This window comes from Prionailurus bengalensis, chromosome A3 (genome assembly GCF_016509475.1).
Source record: "Prionailurus bengalensis isolate Pbe53 chromosome A3, Fcat_Pben_1.1_paternal_pri, whole genome shotgun sequence".
NCBI lineage: Eukaryota > Metazoa > Chordata > Mammalia > Carnivora > Felidae > Prionailurus > Prionailurus bengalensis.
The window spans coordinates 113163468-113173445 of record NC_057354.1 but is presented as its reverse complement, the minus strand read 5'-3'; positions in this window follow the sequence as shown (position 1 = coordinate 113173445).

Genomic DNA, 9978 nt, shown 5'->3' with positions numbered 1-9978 from the left:
AGAGAGATGTTAGTAATAAATACCATTAATTTGGCATCCACCACATTCTATACAGTTTATGTACATTATTCCAATCTTTTTAGTAACCCCGAAAGTCAATAGTATTATCTTTATTTTATAGGAGAGAACACTAAGGCTCGTAGAAGTTAAGTACCTTGCTGCAGGTAATGCTGTTAGAAGGTAGGTCAGACTAATCAAATGAGGCTGGAGTGACTCTATGCCCTCTACACAATTCCAGGGATTGTATGATTTGTTTCTGTATCCTCACCTCCTAGCCAATCCTTGGTTTAGGAAGTACACAGTCAGTCTTTTGAATTTGTTCTAGTTAAACAGTGAGGACTTTGGTGTTTAAAAAGTTTATATATCCAAAAAAGTCAGCTAAGGAATAGTCCATGAGTGCAGCACGCTTAACCTTGAGTAGGAAGCTACTTGCTTTTTGGCCTGTGTTTATATTACTTGGAGGCTGGAGATAACCTGAGGCCTACAAGTTTCCATTCCAGCTTGAAGTCAGAGACCCCCAGGGGAATCTCTTCTCCGCTTGAGATGACATAGAGGAGCCATCAGTGTGGTCTTGTCCTTGGCCTCTGAAGCCTTTCTGTGTTCACTCTGTTTGCCTCTCCTGATGCTTATCTCCTCAGACCTTATCCTTTCCTTTTCCCTTTGCCTTGCCATGGTGGAGCTCATTCTGGACTGAAGGTGGCCACATGCTCTGACTTGCTTTGTGAACTGACATGCCTTTGCTGAGAGATGATTTTTCATGGCTAGCTTCCTTCAACTTGTTAGATTTGTGGCTTCAGCCATTTCTAATTTGTTCTTCCCAGCAGTTCCCCATGACCCGATGTCAGGGGGATCAGAAGGAAGGATTGATGTGCAGAATGATAGGAGTAGGAGTCAGAGGGCAGGAATCCATCCTTGGGTGGTAGGAGGCTGGGAATTGATAGGATGTGACAGGAGACTTCAAAAGGCTTTGTGGGGGTTGACTTAGGGGACAGACTGTATTCCCATTAGAGATTGAGGAGCAGGATGAAAAGTGGGTATGAGGACTTATTTTTGGTTAGTCAAACTTTAGCTAAGTAAAAGAGGACAATGCTTGGACGTCTCACAATACCCAAAGATGAATGCAGCTTCCCTCTGGAACTAGGGACCTGAACGCTACTGCCTTTTCCCACACCTCTTTTCTGTGCTTCTTTCTGCCTCTCTGTCTTATTTTTCTCCCTCTCCTGCATCTGGTACACAGGGCAGGAAGCATGGACATCAAGATGGTCTTAGTCTTACATGTTACGGGTACAGTGATTAAGAAAGAAAATAGCCTTCTTATTTACTCTTGCATTTTTTCTCTCTTCTCTCACTTCTTTTTTCTTATCCCTCTCCTTTCAAGTTTCATATTTTTTAGGAATAAATATTCAGACCAGTTGGGGTCAGATGTTAACCCCTGGACTAATTAACTGTGGAAAATGGCACAGACATTATAGAAGCATGGCAGCTTTTGCTGCTGTCATGTGAATGGATTGGGGAGTTGAGCTGCAATTTTCTAGAAAAGTGGTGCAGGGGAGACCATTTATAATCACTACCCTCAAAATCCAGAATCTGATAGGACAGGTCAGTGAGTCAATAAGAGCATCAATTAATGTAGTGATTATGTATGACAATGAAAACAACCAACTTTTATTGGGCTCAAGCAATACTGTGCTAAGTGTGTGTGTGTGTGTGTGTGTGTGTGTGTGTGTGTGGTATAAAATTTCATTTAAGCATTATGATTCTAAGAAGTAGTCAGTATTATTCTCATCTTATAGATCAGGAATCTGGGATAGCCCACACTATTAACTGCCATGCTATACTGTCTGATCTGATGATTGGCACTCATTATAGAAGTATAACTTCAGATGTTTGATAAAGTTTATTAAATGGTAGTGCAGATTAACTCGTTGCAATCCTTTTTCTGGGATCAGCAAACTAAATAGGTGCTAGTTTAAGAAGGTGGCAGTGCAGCAAGCTATGCGAGATAGTGCTTTGTTATCATGCAATGACTTTTGAGTATTTTTCAATGGTCAAGTTGTCTCTTTCAACCCCACCTGGATAAAGTAAGATACAGTTATACAAAGTGACCTAATAAAGTCCAACATAAGCCCAATGCCAAAGTGAAGAATACAATTTCAGTTTCTGATTGCCCAGATTTTCTGATGCCCTTACTGCTTTTCAGTTCAGTAGCTATAGAGAATTTTTATTTCTAGAGAGAAAAAAATTGATTCTATGGTTCTGAATAATAGCTGATACCTTCTACATTGATCTTATGTTGTGGGAGAGGAATTGATAATATATAAAGTTTCAGAAAACCTGGAATAAAGACCTTTCATAACCTTGGACATAGCAGCAGCAACTCAATAAGTATTTTTTGGTTTCAATTTTATTTAACACAATGTTATTTAATACAAATCAAGAAAAGGATGAATTGGGGTGGTCTTAGCCTTGACTATGAACTGACTACATTCTCACTGACCAAATATTACCATATTGAAGAGAGTGTGGTGACTTGGGCCCCAAATAGCTAGTTTTAGCAACCGCCTCTCTATTTACTATTTGTAGCATATTTATTGAACCTTGGTTTCTTCATTAATGAAATAAAAATGTTAATGACAATTACTTTCACTATCTCAAAGGTTTATCCTACATATCGAACAAAATAATTTTATGAAAGCACCCTATGCACAGTAAAAGTATCACACAATGTTTTTTTTTTTTTTACCATTTTTTAAAAATGTTTATGTATTTTTGAGAGAGAGAGGGGAAAAGAGAGAGAGAGAGAGAGAGAGAGAGAGAGAGAGAGAGATAGGAGACACCGAATCCGAAGCAGGTTCCAGGCTCTGAGCTGCCAGCACAGAGCCCAATGCAGGGCTCGAACTCACATACCATGAGATCATGACCTGAGCCGAAGTCAGATGCTCAACCGACTGAACCACCCAGGTGCCCCTTATGGGCCCAGCATGCTTAATATTTTTTACCTTTTATAATTAATACTTATTTCAGAAATTAAAAAAGTATAAAGAATTATAAAATGAACACACCTGTATCTACCACATAGTTTAAGATATAAAAGATTACTGGCAATTTGAATTCCCCTCCTATCTCATCCTAGGATACACCTGAAAAAGTAGAATCACATACTGAGTTGTTCCAAACATACTTAAAAGTTTTCCAATAATTGAATTGAGTATCAAAAATGATTTTCCTTTGGTATTCACACTTATGTTAACAAAATTCATCTGTTTTAGAAGAATTGATTTGATTTTTAAACAAAAACACATCAATTTCAAAACTATGTATATAAAAGTTAAATAACTTTATTACTTTGTGAACTCAGTATTATTAACATTTAATTGAATAAATACTGTATAAATTGACAATTATGAATTTATCAATAGCAACAGAGCGTTTTTCAATTTACACAATATCGTCAATAACAGCTTAAATCTTCTCTATATTGATTCAAATATAGAACATGTTTAAAATAATTTTTATTTTTATTATGAAAAATTTCAATTTCAGCATGCATTCTTATGTCTGTGTACATAGGTCGCAAGTAAGCTTTTCTTTTTCTTCAGGTGTCACAGATAACTTCTTCATATGCAGTGTGATATCTGTAAGGAACTAGAGATCACACTGTCTTTTTTTTTTTTTTTTTTGTATTTGATTATTGGATATTTGGGAAATGTATGTTTATTTCAAGAAAATCTTGACCAGAAGTTAAAAGTTGTGCACGAAAGTGTTAGCTCAGCAGGTTTGGTTTGCTCAAACCCTGCACATTCCAAAGGGAGTTCTGGCCCTTGATCCTTTCCTGGGAGATAATCTCTAGGCCCTTGTAATAGTCTGCTTGATAAGAGTGTCTTAATGTATCTAAGGCTTTTGGCCACACCAGAGTTTATGCTAAAAACATGATTTATAGTGAATATCCTGGTCCATGCTGTATCAATTTGACCTTTGGGGGAATTGGAGACTGAGTAGGTAAGGTCTGCCACACAGACATTCTGTACCTACTGACTGACCCCTAATAAAAACTGTGGGCACAAAGGCTCAGATGAACTTCTTGGTTGGCAATACTCTGCACATGTTGTGACACATCATTGCTGGAAGAATTAAACACTACCCATTTGACTTTTCTTTCCTGGTGCCTTTGTTTTGCTGATTTTAATTGGTATTCCTTCACCATTACAAGCCATAACCACGAGTCTAAGAGCTTCTCTGAGTTCTAGGACTTGTTCTAGTGAATCAGTGAACCTGAAGGTGGTCTTGGGGAACCTGTGATACAGTTTTGTGTCAGAACTGGGATTGACTAGACTGACCCTGACTCAATAAAACATGATGAAAATGCAGCTTAGGAAAAGGAAGAGTGAGAGGGTAGAGGTTGACAAACTTTTGATTCCTAGATGGTTGCCTGCTCACCCATGGTGTGAAAAAGCATCTGTGTTGTGATCAGTTACTATATGTAAAACTTACCAGTCAAATCCAAAAATGATAAATTCAATTCCTGAGGAGGTAGTTCCCTGGATACGTAAGGAAATGCAAAATAACAAGAAACAAGTCAAATATACAATCTCTTAGTTATCATTATCTGTAATAGCTAAAGTGAAAGTAAAGGAGTGTGTTAGAGTAGATCCTGATACTGGACCAAGCTTGGATTTCAGCCAATTCAGGGTAAGCTCTAGCCTCAGGGCCACCACCAAAAAGATAAATTATGATAATTTATGATATTCTATGATAATAGAACCTTTATGACCTTTCTTCACCAAGAAGATAATCCAGGTAGGAGGAGGACAAAACCAAGAAACAACTACCAGCAGGATAGGTGTGATGTGAAGGCGTTGTTTTATCTTTTAGATTGATATCATCAGCTTCCTAAAGAACTTTTACTAAAATGAATGCGGGAGTGACCAACTTAGGGGCAGTATCATGGGTTTTGAATGCAGAGTAGAAGAGCATGTCTTGGTCGATACAGGATGCACAGTTCACTATTGAACAATTACAGATGGCTGTATATAATCCAGACACATAGAAGGTTATTTCACAAAGGACAGCTGGGGGACTAGATAATGTAATGTTTGCTTACTGTGAGAAGGGGGATTATCTTTCTCTTCCTTTAAATGCGAAATGAACTCCCCAGATGAAGTGTCTGATATACTTTGTATATAAGCCATGCTGGATTGACACTATGATGACTGAGATGTTCATCCATTTAATATACCCCTTAACCAGGTCATGGTAAGTTCTATGATTGAGGGAGCTCCTTTTGCATGGGCAGCCCATGTATACTTACTGCCATAAAAGCAAGGAGTGCTTTGGGAGACCTTATCAGCTTTGTCTCAACTTCCCCTTATGGGTCTTAACAAATGCTAAGAAAATTAGAATGATTCACAAAAGAATAGAAGAAAGACAAAGTGGAGGTTCCAGGGACTCACGTCAGCAGGGTGGAAGTTGTTGATGAGGTTGAAACAAGGTCTCAATGCAGCACCATGGGAGGTTGGGTGGACTGGTGGGGGTCCTTGCTGTTCCCCAGTGTTGAAGGATCCCAAGCAAATATACTGTATTTACTCTACTTTGTAAGAATTTAAAATGTTGGAAGGCAAAGATGACAATGAAAAAACTGACTTCTAATTGCTGGGGATGATGGTCTGGCAACTTAATCAGAATGAAGATTGATAAAAGAGCAAGGGTCTTCTAGCTCATCTCCTGGAAGGGGACTGAAGGCCATATGCACAATATATGGGGAAAATGGTCAAGGACTAGAGAAGAAACTTTTCTAGGACTCCGTTGTGTAGGAGTCAAATGCACTGTTATTCTAAAACCTGTTGGTGAAATCCTAAAAGGGGCTACAGATAAACTGGGAAGATATGGGACACACAGTTGATGGGATTTAGGTAAATCTTTGGGTGAAAACTGGAATGTTTGAATGGGCTTTACGTGAAGTGATTTTGTGTCTTTCACCTGAATGCATTATTAGGATGGATATTATATATGATTACAGAATACTTCCCTATCTAGTATTATAAAGCAAAAGGCATGTAAGTTAATCTAGTTCTGATTCCTCCACTTTTCTTTGAGATTTGTGGAAGTGGGTGGGAAGTATGCTGGTAGAACCTTCCTCATATCACCTCAGCTTTTTTTTTTTTCTTTCTTTTTTCTTATCTGAATCAATGATCCTGGGACCAGGGCTGCAAGTACATGTGCCAGAAGCAGGGATGATCCCTGTGTAAGAAACTAACAGTACCTTTAAACCTTTATGTCCAAATCTCTAATGGCCTGATGGGATGGATTATGTCTCTATCCCATCTGGCAAAATTGGCATTAACAGTAAATGCAGCCATATTGCTCAGTGGTTGAGATAACCCTATACCTATGCCCTATGAGATAGTTCTGTACCCATGTAATCCTACCCTATGTGGATGGGAATGAATTGAGGGGAAGACACTTGACAGACTGGTAATTGCTGCTGATAATCCGGACCAGCACAGTGGCTGAACCTAATACCCGTTCCAAAGGTGGAACCGTTTTGGTAAAAAATTAACGACAAATGGTGAGAAGGAGAAATAGTCGCTGAAGGTGAAGGAATGAATATGTGTGTTATGAAACAAGGGAAATCTGATATAACACTGATCCTTTCAGAGAGGCTTGGAGTAAGAGAACAGTACTTTCTCTCAGCCCAATTATACCAGATACCTGAAAGGATGGAATCATATATTTGCTGCAATCACTCTTGCTTTTTGAAACTATTTTTTTGACAAGGCCAAATGGAAGCCTAAAAACCTGACTGGTATTGCTCTGGGAGATATTTTAGTCTTACAATACGATGATGAACTGGATGAGTTGTTAGTTACTCGGTGGAAACTCTAGTAATATGCTAGTGTCCACTGACTGTCATTTCAGGTTACAACTACCACAGAGGATAACATTTGGGAGGGAATTTCCAGAAACTACTCCCTACCAGACCATCAAACCCCATGGTATACAACTCTTGGCAGACTGATTACTGTGTAACTATAAACCTTGATGATAAAATGCTTAGAAAGTTCCCTGGTTATAATGGGAAAAAAATATAGCAGTGGTATGCCTGCCCTGCCACAGTGTGCTATCCACAAATACATATTGCCCTCGTTTTTGTGGATGGAAAGCTATTAAACAGAATAGAAAGAGATCATGGGCTTCTGATGGGATTATAGCAGCAGATATTACATGGAGGTCCATATTTCCCTGGGGAAACAGCCCCATCCTGAGATGATGGAGGCTTTATGGATTTAGTCAAAATAAAGTAAACTAAATCTAGGTGTGATACTACTCATGGAACCCTAGTGTGGGTGGCCCAACGTTTTTGGGTATAGAACATGTATCCTGATTGCACTCAGGCCATTAGTATATAACAGTAATGACACGAATGGTGGATTTAACACTGGCTCATAAGACACAAAAGAGCTTTAGGGGAGATAGATGCCTCACTGGGTATCATGGAACAAGGTAAATTCATCTTTGATGAGGAGCAGCATTCAGAGGAAAAGATTGTTAACTAGAATAAAGAGATTAGGGGAAATTCTATTCTGGGAGGAAAGCAAAGGGTGGGATTCAGCCCAGAAAGATAATGAAGTTGGATGAAGTGGGCAAAGAAGGCTAAAAAATAATGCTAGATAATTTCCACTGTGTTGGGAAAGGGCTTGTGCTTTGACCCAACAGGGCCTCTTGACTGTTTTAACGTAGCTATAGGACAACGTAGCCCTGGCAGTGGTCCTCATCCTAACTGTTGAGGCTCAAGGATCACAGCTGTGGGGATCTTAAGGACCTTCCAATCTATGGAAGTTCTCTGAGGCCATTTGCAATTATGTTGATACATCATAACTTCCCTGACCCCAAGAATACATCACAGTAAGACATATCCTGTAGTACAATTAGCAGGGTAGTATTAGAACTATTCCAAATACTATCCATGTCTTCAGAGGGAGGTCAGCCCTGATGTACAACAGCACCCAATGGGAACCAGTACCAGTATAAGGCTGTGAACTGGAACAGGGTGACTAGCTTTGTTTCCAGTGGACTTAGAGCCCAGAAATAACCCGGCTGTGGCTAGCTTTGTTTCCAGTGGACTTAGAGCCCAGAAATAACCCGGCTGTGGCTAACTGTAATAATTCCTGTCTATAATAGAATCCAGTATATGGGCAATGGCCAATTCTGATAAGGCATGGTGATAACCTCTGTAATTTTTCCTCATTTGTTCTGTGATGAAATCGAATTGTATCATGACCATTCTGTGTTAAGATGTAACCCTGGGATTGTGGGTGAAAGTCAATGACCTTATGTCCATAAGTCAGATGTATGATAATACTGATATTGATGATCAAATGTGTTAGGTTTAGTTAAAGCCTCTTTGGGATATAATACCAATGGAAAATGACTGGCCTGGAGAAGAAGTGGATTTATCTAACCATCAGCTAATTTCTATACTAAATAGTTTAGTACAAGTTTATCGTAAGGGATAAAGAGTTATAGATCAAAGGGAGTAGACTAGTAATCAAATTAGCACAAAAATATAAAAAAATATATAATAGCTTTATGGTCTTTCTTTAAATCTACCCCTAATCCACAGCGCTCCCTCAAATTTTAAGCATATTTATATCGATACTATTGCTGTATCAGTTATCAAAATGCTAGACTAAATGTAGTTTGTTCAAGCAGGAGCATTTTGCTCTAAGAGAGCCTAGGCCTAGGGCCAGGGTGGTGGTTATGCAGTAGAGGGGCTGCACATTCCAAAGAAAGGACTGGCTGTTGACCAGCTTCTGGGAGGGAACCTCTAAGCCCTGGAATATCCTTTCTGATAATAGTGTCTTTGTATACCTGGGGCTGTGGGCCTTGACAGATAGTTAAGTGCTTCCCTCTTACAAAGACACTTTCAATGACATTGGGACCACTAGAATACTCCAGAGTAATCTCTCCTTTTCAAGATTCTTAATCACATCTGCAAAGTCCCTCTTGCCATGGAAGGTAACACATTCACAGGTTTTGCAATTTAGGACAGGAACATCTTTGGGGGCCATTATTCGGGCTACCACATGGAACAAACTAGGCAGGTATAAGGAAAGCTACCAAGCAAGTCTTTTGAAAAGAAAAGTGACACCTATCCAACCCTCCTTGTGTGTCTCGGGAGTTAAGAGGACATTAACTGGGGGTGTGGGGGTGTGGAAGGGGAGAGAACACATCCTGTCCAAAAAGGACAGCTGCTGCTTAGTTCTAGTGACTATTGCTGCATGGGAGGGTTGGCCCTGAGCTGCTGGAGAAGACAGGAACTCACATGTGTGTATAAAATAGTGCGGTGTTAAAATGTTGATGACTTCCTCGAGTTTTGAAGTTTCAAAATATATTGCGGAGGTCACACAAAGCAAAAACACATCTTGTCTCCTCTGCTGTTCACACTTTCACAATGATAATGAAACTATTTGAACAGAGCAATTGTTCTCCCACTAGAAGCCAGGGTCTTTTTCCCCCAGGGGGGAAACGATACATTATAATAATGAAAATGTAATTTAGAAAATGCTCCTGCCTTTAATCCTTAGGGTTGCTATGTGGGGTTGATTGTACTGTCTCCATCTTCAAGTGAGGAGGAGCCAGGATGCGTGTCTTTTTTCCTTCCAAATTCCATCCTTTTTCCACTTTGTTCACTTTCCTTTATCTATAACTAAGTCGGGTTAAATTAATTAAATAAGGAGGCCATTAGACTGAGGTGGCTCTAAGGCTGTAGCAGTCTACGTAAGCAAACCAAACTCTCAGCTTGTTAAATGCCTCAAGTTTACGAAATTGAAACCTAAGGACAACCAGTCACAAACAGACAACTAGGCTTAAGGCTACAGCCAGTCAAGAATCTCTTGGCTTTGCTTCCACCTTTTCTCTATAGAAGTCGCTCCCAGGCCTCCTGCTGGTAGAGCACACCCTACTACTTCTGGTTTGGTG